The sequence below is a fragment of the Triturus cristatus genome, chromosome 8, assembly GCF_964204655.1.
Source record: "Triturus cristatus chromosome 8, aTriCri1.1, whole genome shotgun sequence".
Lineage (NCBI taxonomy): Eukaryota > Metazoa > Chordata > Amphibia > Caudata > Salamandridae > Triturus > Triturus cristatus.
Window position 1 is genome coordinate 613,872,996 of NC_140591.1, and position 13,590 is coordinate 613,886,585.

Genomic DNA, 13,590 nt, shown 5'->3' on the forward strand with positions numbered 1-13,590 from the left:
AATGGACTGAATTAGGAGGGATCCAAACGGATCAAGGATGGATGACGAAGGAAAAATCTATATGGTTTCTTCCCGACTCCATGGTTCAAGTCATCATTAACACAATACATAGTCCAGCGCACCTAGGAGAAAAAGCTATGCTAGACAGCATTCAACACATTTGGTTCAACAAACGTCTGCGAGCAGCAGCCAAACAGAAAGTACGTACCTGTATGATATGTTGTCAGTTTAATCCAGGTAAAAGCATCCCCGTAGAGCAGGGTGGATTTCAACCTCCCGATCATGCTTTTGAAGTCCTCCAGATGGATTATATCCAGATGGAACGATGTCGAGGATTCAAATATGTTCTCGTAGTTGTCTGTGCTCTTTCCCGTTGGACAGAAGCCTACCCGGTTTCAGATTACACTGCCCCGACTACTGCCAAACAGCTAGTTCGAGAATTCTTCCCACGATTGGGTTTACCACGTGTCGTGTACTCAGATAACGGCCAGCCATTCTCATCCGAACTAATGAAACACGTTTCACTTCTGTTAGGTTACCAATGGAAATTCCACTGTGTTCGACATCCCGAGGCAGCAGGTCTTGTGGAACGTCATAATCAAACTCTGAAAATCAGATTGTCCAAAATATGTAGAGAAAAAGGTGTCGATTGGATAGTAGCCTTACCAGTTGCGCTCTTTTACATGAGAATGGTAGCACATTCTCGAACAGGGCTATCCCCGTACGAGGTGATCTTTGGTAGACCACCAAATATGTGGGGGACGCCTATACCTCGCAAAATCACTGATGTTGACTGTAATATGCTGACAGATTACCTGGCTTCCTTGATGTCTGCACTACAATCTTGTCGTTCACAGGTAGCTGCAGCTTTTCCCGATAACACTGAGGTGAAGCCCCATGACGTGGTTCCAGGTGATCTGGTTCTTGTGAGGAACTTCGACCGGAAGACCCAGCTGGAGCCCAGGTGGAAGTCGCCCAAACTCGTCTTGCTGACAACAAGGACAGCCGTGAAGGTTGAGGGACGTAAAGGGTGGTTGCACTCGAGTCATATCAAGAAATTTTATGGACTACCGTCCGATGTGAACACTCAGCCCTGCATCCCCTCACAGACAGATTCAAAGCTCCCCTTGGTTGAACAAACAAAAAACGAACTCTATAAACTGAAACTAAGGTCTAGCAAGTCAGACAATTTGATTGTTTAAGTCCTCTCCAAGGTGAATCGGTTGAATTTGTCTCTGACATGTATCCTCTAGACCGAAATAGAGAGAGAAATAGACAGATAAAGCTTAAAAAACATGCGTACTGTAAATCGCTTCGTAGTCACTGCACAGTTACATTATTAATTTTGTTTTTTATAAGTCTTTTGATCATCATTTCTAGTGTATTGCTACATATGTATTACCCTATTTCTAAGCGTGCTTACAATGTTACTGCTGAACATTCTTTTAGCGAATTACCTCCGCATGAGTTGTCCTATAGATTTGCGCTGCACAACAACACTTTTATTAGTATGTTACATCACTCCCATCAGACCAGCAATGCTACAAATTGTTGGATATGTGGCCGACTCCCTCCCTATCAGAACTATAAGGGAGTTTTGCCTCTCTTTCCGTATCCGTTCACACACAATGGCTCCTGTGGAGCATGGTTTAGTTTGATTAATTCCCTAGATTCAAATTCAGTAGTTTATCAAGACAACTGGGTATGGGGAAACCTGAACCTAGTTTTGCTTAAAGTCTGCTACCCTAAGAAGGAGGGACTTCCCAAAAGAACAGGAACTGATCTAGAAAATGAAGTATATGGATTAGGTAATTTTACACTTAACCTCATGATTCTGAATGTTGAATCCGAAGCTACACCAATTTTGCCCGCAATGTCAGTATTCCCAGTTAAAGGGGAATTATGTGTAAGAAAGAATGGTTCCATACACATGGGCCATAGTAAATGCACCACTGTAATAAAATTCAGTGATCAAGGCAAGTCTACATTTAAAGCTTCCCGTCATTCCTACTTCATATGTGGCCAGACCGCATATATACGTCTACCTCTAGATTGGGATGGTACCTGTTACATAGCATTCCTTCTGCCACCTGTTTTCCTAGCCCCTCCTGACTATCACAGAAATACCCATTTAGTACACAATAGACAGCAGAGAGATCTCCCGATTGTCGATTACACTGAAACGGCATGGGAGCAATACACAGATTTCAATAAAGGTTTCTTTCCCTATATAGGTACAGTCACTAATAGTAAGCTGATACGTAGATTAACTAGAACCCTTGAAGCAGTAGTGAACGAGACTACTTCCGCCTTAGGCAATTTAACAGAAGAGCAGTCTGCTATGCGGATTGTTGTGCTTCAAAATCGTCTTGTCCTTGACGTCATCCTGGCCGATAGGGGCGGAGCTTGTAGGGTCATCGGATCAAGTTGCTGTGTTTTCATACCAGAAAACTCGCCGTCAGTATATAAAGCCATAACTCGCCTTCATAAGATTATAAGCCAGATACACCAGAGTCCAGGCACCTGGACTTGGTCAGGTTGGTTCTGGAGCGTGTTGTCAGCCTGGGGATGGAGGATCCTATCCTTCCTAGGTATTGGCTTTCTCATACTATTCAGTTGCTGCTTATGTCTACAATGTGGGCCAGCGATTTGTGGTCTGTGTGCCACATCGTGTATCCCGCATCCAAGTTTTCGTTCAAGATCCCGGAAGAAGAAAGAAGAACAAATGATGCTATATGAACAGATCGATGGATTGATGAAGATCGATATCTCCTGAGGGTCCGTAGGGGACAAGGAGGGAATGAGGAAATATGAATTTTGTGATCAGTTATGTCCCCTATCGTAGACCCCAACGGCTCCATGTGCATGCTATAAGTACATGTATGTTCCCTCCAGTTCCAGTTATGAAGACGCAAATACATGTGCGTCCACCGTCAACATGTCCTCTTTCAGATTCGCCATGAATGGGTCAGATATTCCATTCCTAAGTATGAAAGGCCACCGACTTTATGTGGTTCACTTTCCACATTTTACAGATTCAGGCGAGTAGGCCCTGAATTCTGCCATCAAGCCTTTTCCTGCCTTCTGCCTCTGACAGCTCCAGTCCGAGCCCGCATCTGTATTCATGAACCTTGTCCTATTCCCTGCGCGGCTAACGGTGCCTGATCCAGCCTGTTGCCTGCCAAAAACTGTATTTCACCTTCAAGATTATCTGCTCCGCTCCTCATCCGATGCATTCCTGTCTAGTAGTTTAGGTAAACATTCTTCCAGCTACAGTGCAAAGGGCCAGGCCTCACTGTCCTCATGCAAGTAATTCATAGCCCCTGTTACCATGGAAGATTCCTGCCCCCTCGCATCTCATGTAGACGCTTAGACGCCTGTACACGCTCTAACAGTCAGTATAGAATAGATTCTGTCCGAGAGACCTTTCCTTTTGGATAATACAGTTCTTTAAACATAAGATATTAGATATGATTTGGGATTAGGTTGACATGACCCCTCAGACTTCTGTCTCCACATGTAGAGCTAAATGTCAAGTCCCCTTCACCCTCTAGTTGCACGTCAATCACACGTCATATGGCTGCGCGCGCATCTCTGCCAAGTATTTCTGCTGACATTGCAGGATTCTCTCATGGATCCACCCACTTGTGACATCATGTTAAATGACGTTTTTAGTTACGCCTATGTTTACGCCTTTTTCCATTACGTATGTGTAGCATTATCTGTATTATCAGTTGTTACGCCTCTTGCATCTGTCTTAATGTAATACTTTTCATATAAATATCATTACTTGTCAATAATGTATTGCCTTCCCTTCCTGAACCTTCGTGGTGATGGAATTTGAAGCCTACAGTTCGAACTGTAATTCCTTTGTAGAGGAATAAAGCCTTTTAGAACCTCTAATACCACGGATTCTGCCTCTTATATTTACTGAGTTATTCTTACTAGACTTTACCGCATAAAAAATAGTACCGGTAATGAAATATTTACCACACCCTGCCCACTTACATTTCAAAGTACTGCCTCCAGTATACTCAGAAAGGAACTTGACACCAGTCTTTTGTCACCCTAGATATTTTGGAGCCTGGGCAGGGATGAAGAGAAGTGAAGGAAGGAACTTTCCTGAACCAGATGTGCGAGTGGACGAGAAGTTTCTCCCTCTTCAAAGGATGGTACCGGATATAAATATTGAACATCCTGGGTAACTCATGAGTACACTCCTGGACTTGTGGATATTTTCAAAAGAAGGAAAGCCTATCTCCAGAAGACTCCCTTCCTGCTTAAGACCTGCCTTGTTCTTCAGAGGACTGCCTTGCTGCTATCAGAGTTTTGCACTGCTACCCTATTTTTCAGAGGACTGCCCTGCTGCGTATGACCTGCCCTGCGCTCTGAGAAGTAAGACTCAATCTGCTCCCTTCATCCCATGCAGAGTGACTCCAAGGGTCAGTTAGCTGACCTGCTGTTCTGAGCTTCAGGGATACAACAAGCTCCAGAGGCCTCTCAGTAACTGCCCAGCTGACCTGCTGCAAGTGGTCCTGCCTGGACCTGCAATTGGACCTGCCTGGGCCTCAACTAGACCTTCCTAAGTCCTGATGGCCTCTGCTGGAGTGAGTTCTTGATCCCAAAAGGTGCCTCCCCAGGTCCTAGACCCTTGGCTGGAATAAGTTGAACTACTGTGAAATCCTGATGCTTTAATCTCTGTGCACTGGATTTTGAGACGGTAAACTTTTTAGCAGGACTAACCTGGCTCATGTATCCTGCCTGCACTCCATCACAGTCAGACTCAGCTTGTGACTTTGTCCCGGTCTAGCCTGACCAGATACTCAATTTAGCTCTCTCTGCTTCTTGGTGCTATTTTTACTTAAACCTTTAGAATTGCATATCTCTGGTTATACTACTTGGATTTTAGTTGTTTTGGTCTCATTTTATTTCATACATTTTTCTCTATTTTCGTGAAGTGGTGTGGGATATCCCTTGTGTTTTGTTTTCTCTTTATTACTGTTTGTGTGATATGGAAATACTTAACACAGTACCTCTAATTTAAGCCTGGCTGCTTTTGTGTTGAGTTTCCAGAGGGATAAGTAAATGTTAATTTAGTGACTTTTTTGTGGTTCACCCTGACAAGGATTGTGGTTGTTGACTGAGTCAAACTTCCACCCCCTCAACCCATAAGCCAATTTCTCACTTTAAAAAAAAGAAAAACAAGACACGTTAAAAATAGTTGCAAACATTGCACTCGGACATCTAAACATGTAAAAAAACGCAACATACTCAACCTCTCAAAACACACATCCACAATACAATAAAGAAATATCATTACAACTCCACAAACATCATAGAGAATGTGACAATATCTATAATACCAAAGTCATAATAACAAAGTATAGTTAGGCCAACTACAATACATTATACTCAATCAATCAATCAATCAATCAGGGGATTGTAAGTGCGCTACTCACTCATGAGGGTCTCAGGGCGCTGGAGGGTGGGGGGTTCAGCAGATTTGCTTAGCCGAACAGCCATGTCTTGAGGGTCTTCCTGAAGGTGTTCTGGGAGGGGGCACATCTGATGTCTGCTGGTAGCTCATTCTAGGTCTTGGCTGCAATGTGAGAGAAGGATCGTCCGCCTCCTCTGGCTCTGTGGATACGCGGGGTGTCGGCCAGTGCGAGGTTGGTAGAATGGAGGTTTGTTTTGGGTACGTGGCAGCTGATTCTGTTGTTGAGGTATTTTGGTCCGTTGTGTAGGCATTTGTAGGCGTGAGTGAGGATTTTTCAAAGTGACTCTTTTCTCTACAGGGAGCCAGTGGAGTCTTCGTAGTTGCTAGCTGACATGTTTGTGCTGGGGGATGTCTAGGATGAGTCTGTCAGCGGTGTTCTGTATTGTCTGGAGTTTGCGGAGTTGGGGCTTGTTGATACCGGCGTAGAGTGCGTTTCCATAGTCCAGTCTGCTGGTGATGAGTGCTTGGGTGACTGTCTTCCTTGATTCAGGGGGATCCATTTGAAGGTCTTGCGGAGGATGTAGAGTGTGTTGAAGCAGCTGGAGGTGACTGCGTTGACCTGTCGGTTCATGATGAATGATGAGTCGAGTATGATGCCGAGGTTTTTGGCGTGGGCTTCCGAGGGCGGTCGGCCACCAGGTGCAGTCCCATGCCAAAATGAGTGGTTCTGAGAACTGAAATCCAAACTTCAACTACATAAGCTTCCCAAATCAAACTGACACAATAACACACACTATCTATACATACGCACATCCCTACCCCAAAAACCCTAAAAAAAAACTTTAAAATAATCTTAGTTTGTCCATTGAACAGCAACAAGGAACCAAGGGAAGTGTTGTACATTAAAGGCGTCAAGTTTTCCACTTGATTATGAGCTAATTTAGGGAGGGTGTTGGACACTAAGTGGTTCAAATTTGCTTTTCCTACTCCAATCTAAACCATTTTGCAGAAAGTGTTGGACAATAAAGCAGTCATCTTTACTATTCCCACTCAAATCTGAACCAGTTTGGTGAAGGTGTTGGACACTAAAGGGTCAGATTTACTATTCCCATGCCAATCTAAACCATTTGGCAGACCTCCCCTGTTCTCCGGGGGCCATCACCTCCCCTTGGCTATTTGATGTGTAATAGGGGGACCTCATGGACCACCCCAGGCCTCAGTGCCCACCACCTGCCCGGGGACAAATTCTATTTTAAAAACAGAAGATGGGCCACACCACCCCCCTCCCAGGCCATTCTTGGCCATGGGGACTGTCACCCACCAGGGCCAGCTCCTCCTATGTCCTGGGGTGCCCACCACAGGCTTATAGCTGTGTGCTGTGGCTTGGTGGGAGCTTAAACTGCTCCCGCTGAGCCACAGCAAGACCAGGGAAATACTTTTGCATGCTGGAAGTGGAGTATTCATCTGTTTCCCTGCCTGCTAGAAAGCAAGCAGGGAAACAGACGAGGTGCTTGCAGACATGGGGAGCTGCATGTTTAGCAACTCCCTGTGTCTGAAAGCAATGCCGGCTCCCACAGAAGGCAGGAAGCCGGCAGGGAATGAGGGGGCATTCAGGCTCTGCTGCGGTCCCAGTGCAGACTGGGTGCCCTGGGGGCACTCAGGTACCCACAGCCGGGCCCTAGGGGATGAGTTCGCCAGGCCAAAATTAGCCTGGAAAGGGAGATTGCGCGTTACCCCTCTCCTAACATAAATAGGCTGGGCACTGGGGGATGGGGTCCCCGGGGGTCAAAGCTGGCCCTGGGAGAGGGGCTGCATGCCCCCCCTCCCCACTACAAAAAAAAGAAATGAAAAAAGGCCAGATCCTAGGGTATGGGGTCCCCGGGCCTATATTCAGCACAGGGAAGGGGTCACGAGGCCCCCCTCCCCATTGCAAAATGGCCTGGTCCTGGGGAAGGGGGTCCCCGGGACCAAAATCGGCCTGGGGAAGGGGAACGATGTGGACCCACTCCCTATAAAAAATCAAAAAATGTTTTTTAAAAGGGGAAGTCACCGGAGGCCCAGCCCCTTTTCTCACACACTCTCCAATGGGCCTCTTGGCACACAACTTGTTGGGGGATGTAGTCCCCTTGGTTGGTGAGGATCCTTGGGTGCCAATAACCCCTCTTGTTACCTCCAGTAAGTCCCACACAGTGCAATTGCTGAGCGGTCGATGGTGGCCCGCCCTTTTATCCACCACTCCGCAAAAGGGCCTCCTGGTGCACTACTGGTTGAGGAATGAAGTCCCCTTGGATGCTGAGGGTCTTTGGGGTCCAGGAACCACCCGTGTTACCCCCATAAGTCCCACACAGCTGGATTTCTGAGAGCTGGTCAGAGGTCCCACCCCTTTTCTCCACCACATTGCAAATGTGCCTCCGGTTGCCCTATGCGTTGGGGGATGAAGTCCCCTTGGATGCTCAGGGTGCTTGGGGCCAAGAACCCCTCCTGTTACCTCCAGTAAGTTTCGCACAGCAGGATTGCTGAGAACTGGTCGGGGGCCCCACCCCCTTTCTCCACCACTCTGCAAATGCACCTAGTAGTTAAAAAACTATAGAATTTCACTTTAAAAAACCAGAGGTTACAGGGACTTTATAGTTAGGAAATAGAATTTATAAAAACGTTGAAATTCACTGAAAAAAACAAAGGTTACAGGGACATTATATTATCTATGTCTCTACATTTTTATGTTTCGTGACTGTATAATTGTGCCTTGGAAGGGCCTTATATAACAATTACTGGTAAATACATCTTCATCCCCTCTATACTATATGTAAATCCTGGTGTCTAGCCCCTACTTTTCCTTATCAGATCTTCCAGTTTATTCCAATGCCCATTGTTCACGTATTCTATCTACAAATGAACCCCTAACTCTTCCCCATCGTTGAGCCCTAACGGTGATTTTGTCTGCATATCTATTATATGACTTGATTTTAATCTCTGTAATTTTTGCTCCCTATCACCACCTCTAATGTCGCGTGGTATATGATCCATGCAAAATAACTTTAGTAGGTTCCTATTACTCTGGTGGTGAATTTCATAGTGCTGTGTGACAGGATAACTAGCGTCTTTATTGCTACTTGCCCTCTGGTGTTCTAGAATATGCACAATGTAGTAACATAGATAATGTTCTAAACCAGATGCCCCTCGCATTTGGAGATTATGAAATTTTCATCTGAATAACCTAGCGCATTGACCGTTAATTTTGTGAGAATGAGTTACTTAGCAATATGAAATTTGATTTTCGTGATTCTAATTTATGTAAGAATGAGTTGTAAAAAAATGTAACTCAAACATTGTGATTAATGAAAAACATGGTGGAAATCTATGTTTCAAGATTGCGCAGTTTCACTGCTGTTAAAAAGCCCGCTTTTGATGTTAATTGCAAAAATAATTGACATAAAAGAAGTGAAAATGCGACGGCCGCCAACATTGAGAAACACGCACCGTCGAAACACGTCTATTTGTACTAATAAATCCTAAACAAAGGATTTAACCTCTCCCAAAAGTGCTGGTCTAATTGTGTCAGCCTGAATCTATACACGAGTCAGCCCTGATGCGACCAGGCACCCGTTTGCGAGTGCGGAAGCTGTGGCAGACACAAAACTGAAAAATATTAACAATTCAATTCCAAAACAAATAAATTACCAAACAATTTTTTTTTAAAAAGGATAAAGGAACAGAAAAACGCATTACAAAGAATATTATAATACTTTAAATACATCTGTAAGTAGGATAAGAAAGGTTAAAAGAATAAAGGGGCATATCAGCAAGCAGGCGTTAAAAAATTATCGCCGCTTTTGCGTCCGTTTTCGGACGAAAAGCGGCGATAATATTATCGCCTCATCTGCAAGGTCACGCGTGAAACCTTGCCTTATCTCCATTTCCCTTAACGCCCATCTTGCATCTCTAATGAGATGCAAAGTGGGCGTGCCTCCCCAGGATAACGGGAGAAATGTCACTAAGCAACATTTCTCCTATTAGCAAGCCTCACGCAAAGCAGCATAGCGACAAGAAAAGTAGCGATAACCTCTGTTATCGCTACTTTCCTTACGCCTGCTTTGAAACTGACTTAGCCATGATATCCTATGGAAGGTGGATATCATGGCTAAGTATGTGAGGCACTATCAGCAAGCTATCGCCAAACTTCGTGGGATTATCGCTGGGTTTCCAGTGATAATCACACGTTTGGCAGTTAGCCCTAGGATTTTTATCGCTTTTGAGATAAGCGTTGCTAATAGCACGCTATCACAGCGATAAAAATCCACGCTAGCTGGCGATAATTATCCTAGCACTAAGTGCGCTTAGCGATAATTATCGCCGGTTGTTGCTGATATTAGGGGTGGGCGGAATTTGCGGAATTAACCTCCGCAAATTATCGCGAGAATGCAGAAAATCTCCGCAAACACGCCGGAAATATCGCGAAGATGCGGAAGTTTTTTGCCGCCTGTTCGCGGTATTTTTTGCGTGTTCGCGGGTCGCCAACTTACCCATGCGGTCGCTCACGGGCGCGGCCATCTTGTTTTCACTTGTCCCGCCCTCTGGCGTTGTTTACTTCCTGTTCCGGGTCGCGCAATGCATGTTCGCGGTCGATATTTCCTGTTCGCGATCGCTTTTACTTGATCGCGTTGCTTTTTGCTTGCTCAGGGAGAAAATATCGCGCGAACTTGCGCACGTGGTCGCAACGGGCGCGGCCATCTTGTTTTCCACTCTATTGCATGGTTCTGGGGCCTGATTTTCAATCCTCCCTAAATCTTTTCAATCCTTTGTTTATAGCCACTTTTTTCGGATCTTTATTACTTATTATTTCTCTAACTATTTTCCTGCCTCTATATTTTTGGTTTTTGTGTACCTTTTTTTTTGTTTTTTAGCTACTTTTTCTCTTTGTATTGCCTGCTATTTATTTCCTTTACTCCTTTATTTATTTTACCTTTTCTTTCCCGCCCCGTCCCCAGAACCATGTCCAAGGGCAGGGCTGTTCGCCGGCGGAGCCAGAGCCGCGACCGCCTTCCTTGCGGAAGGCGGCGCCCACAAGGGGTGCATGCACGGGCCTTATTTGGGGAGGCGGAGTTGGCTGCACTAATTTTCTTTGTGCAGCGCCACCTCCCCTCAACCCTGGCAGCAGGTGGCAGGCCTGGGTCCGGGTACGGCCTCCGGGAGCGTCGGCAGCGGTGGGGGAAGGTGCGCCGGGCAGTGTCTCGCATCTCTGGGGTCCGGCGCACCCAGGCACAGCTGACGCACCGGTGGTCCGACATCCTGGACCGTGAGCAGGACCTGCTGGACCTGCTAGGAGTGGAGGTCCCGGGGCTTGGTGAGTACCTATTTAATTATTACAACTTTGTGTCTGTTCTTCTGCTCTATGTTATATATTGCGAATATCTTTTTTTCCTTCCAACCAGATAGAATGTTGCTGCTTGCAATACATTCCAGGTTAATAATGTTTAAAAGTCTTCTGTGATTATGACACAGGTGCTCTTCTGCGCTACTACTAATCTTACTTGTTTGCAGCTTTGCGTTTGCGCTTGCTTAGCGTGATTCTTTACGAGTTTATTTTAGAGAAATTAAGTTACGTAATGCTACAGTGACTCATGTCCACTCCTTACTTTGTCCTGTCACTAATAGATAGGGGCGGATTGATACATAGGTTTAGGTACTTTGTATGAGCTTCTAATTGGTTAGTGGTATGCGTGATGCCCCCTCACTCAGTTACGTGACGTGCTGCTAGTACGCCAGTCTTTAGAACCTTTCTAGTTTGTTCAATGAGTGGAGGTAGGCTTTGCAGTTACTTAGCAGTAGCAGATGAGCATCAATCAAACCAAAATTGTGTATATACAAAAAATGTAGTCATGTTAATGTGTCCTCCATGATTGGATCATACACATTGTTGAGGAATACAGTCGAAATGCATACTTAATGTACAATTGGCATGCCTGGAATAGGTGGGCTAGGTTGGGTGGTAGGTTGTACTAATACTTAGGCTTACTTGTAACTTAGTTTTCTGGAATCAGAATGGAAGAATGGATTACTGTTGATAAATAGTAACTTAAGTAGTCGAACTGCGAATCCCCCGATATTACATGTTGACCAGATGAGATCGGTCAATGTAGTTATTGCAATTGTTTACATAAGTGTTTTTTGACCGTTGTTGAAAAAAATTGTATTTGCTTAAGTTGACACCATCCATCAATGTTTGTCTTTCTTATATCTTTCCTGTTCATCAGCACCCAGGGGCAGACGGGCAGGGACTGGGCAGTCGGCGGGACAGGAACACCACGAGGAGGACACCGCTGAGGGCTCCTCTGCTGGCCCCAGTAAGTCTTCTTGTTTTTAATAATATTTCTTATTCCATAACTTTTACTGCCCCATTTCTCCCGAACTATAGTGTGTTTCCAAATGCTATTTTTTTACCACCAATTATCCTTCGATCTGTACGGTTTCAAAAAGCTTATCCCTGCCTCCGCTATGATGACTGAGTACTACTACATACTATCAGTCTGTCTGTCTGTACTGTAGTAGCTAGTCTTGCCCAGTGCCACTCTTTGTGAAAGGTTGTAATATAAAACTCATATTCACCAGTAGCTCGTACAATCCGTTGGGTCGTTGTCTTGTACTACTTTTTACTCTTGTTGATGTTTAGGCTTTGAAAATTCACAGCAACAGCCCTACCAGATTTCTTAATATTTTGATATGATACCCTATAGGACATACAACTGTTGTAGGGATCTTGCACATACATTTGCACCAGAAAATAGGATGTTGGTGATGGTAGGTTGGACCTTCCTTGCACACCTCAATCAGAAATTCCGCACCCACCACAATTCCACTGCTTGACTATAGTACTGTCTTGTCATACCTATTAGGTCTCGGAACCCTCCCCCCAAGACAACCAACAAGTAGACAACCCAGAACATTAACACACCCAACCTCTGTCGTGGAAGCAATTCACATGCACACCCTTACTTTAATTTGCTCAATCGTGTAAGTTAGTCCACTCCACACCAAATACCACAAAGTCTATGTAAGTTTAAAATTTTTATTTCAATTTGAGAAGGTCTGTACACTGTTATCTTAGCAGCACCAACCGGCAAATCAATAACATTAAAACAAAATACATTGTTACACTAATACAGTTGGGAATTAAATCATGATAACTGAAGTGGTGGAAGGCAGCACCACCATCCCATAGCAATTTAGTTTATATACATTTATAAATGAAGATGTGAGTGAAGGGACCCCTCACCTCAGAAGAACCTAGTACTGGTAGTTGGTGCATCGTTCAGAAGCTCTGGTTCGTAGAAGCGAATCTTGCGTCTGTAATGCGAAAAAAGGAAATGGTGTGCGTTAGTATATTGCAACTTGCAAGCATTTCTCAGCCGTGCCAAAAAGTGTAGCATCTATGGATAAGCAATATGGACTAACAGTAACAGTAGTACACCAGTTCTTCCTAAAAAAGTGGCTTGTTAATGTTTGTTGACCGCCTGTACGCAGCGCGTAGACTAGACAGTAGCAGTGTGAGGCAGGTCATGTGGGCTCAAAGGTGTCTTAAGAAGCTGCAAGGTAAAGGTAACGTCACATGTGCATGGCTAGGGCTAATCAAGCAAATGCTACAATGATCATATAACTTAGTGTCTACTCTACTACTACCTGATTTGTACTAGTGATTTATGTTAGTATTAACTCATTTTTCAACCTTGCTACTGATCAATAGGGGGGAGGTGTATATGTTGCCTAATAAATGTGTAATGTTTTCTAGGCGCACTACCGACCACCATTGCTGGGGCCAGCGAAGGCGACGCAGAGGGCGAGGATGCGGCAGTTGCAGATAGCAACGGAGGGGGAGTGGCAGCACCAGTGGCAGGCGGTGGTAAGTTAGATTCATAATCTTTAACTATTGTTGAACTTGACAGCACACTCACTGCAAAGGTGTACTGTATGTATATGTATACTGTAAAGTTGTGAATTAGGGCCCCATTAGGATGGTGGGCGTATTGCCCCCGCCGGGCTGGCTGGAATTCACTGCCGTCACAGCAGGGGCAAACCTCCCGCCATCCCTGTAGAAAATATTCAGACATGTCTAGGCGGAAAAGGGTTCAATATGGCGGTGGTGTCTCTCTCACCAC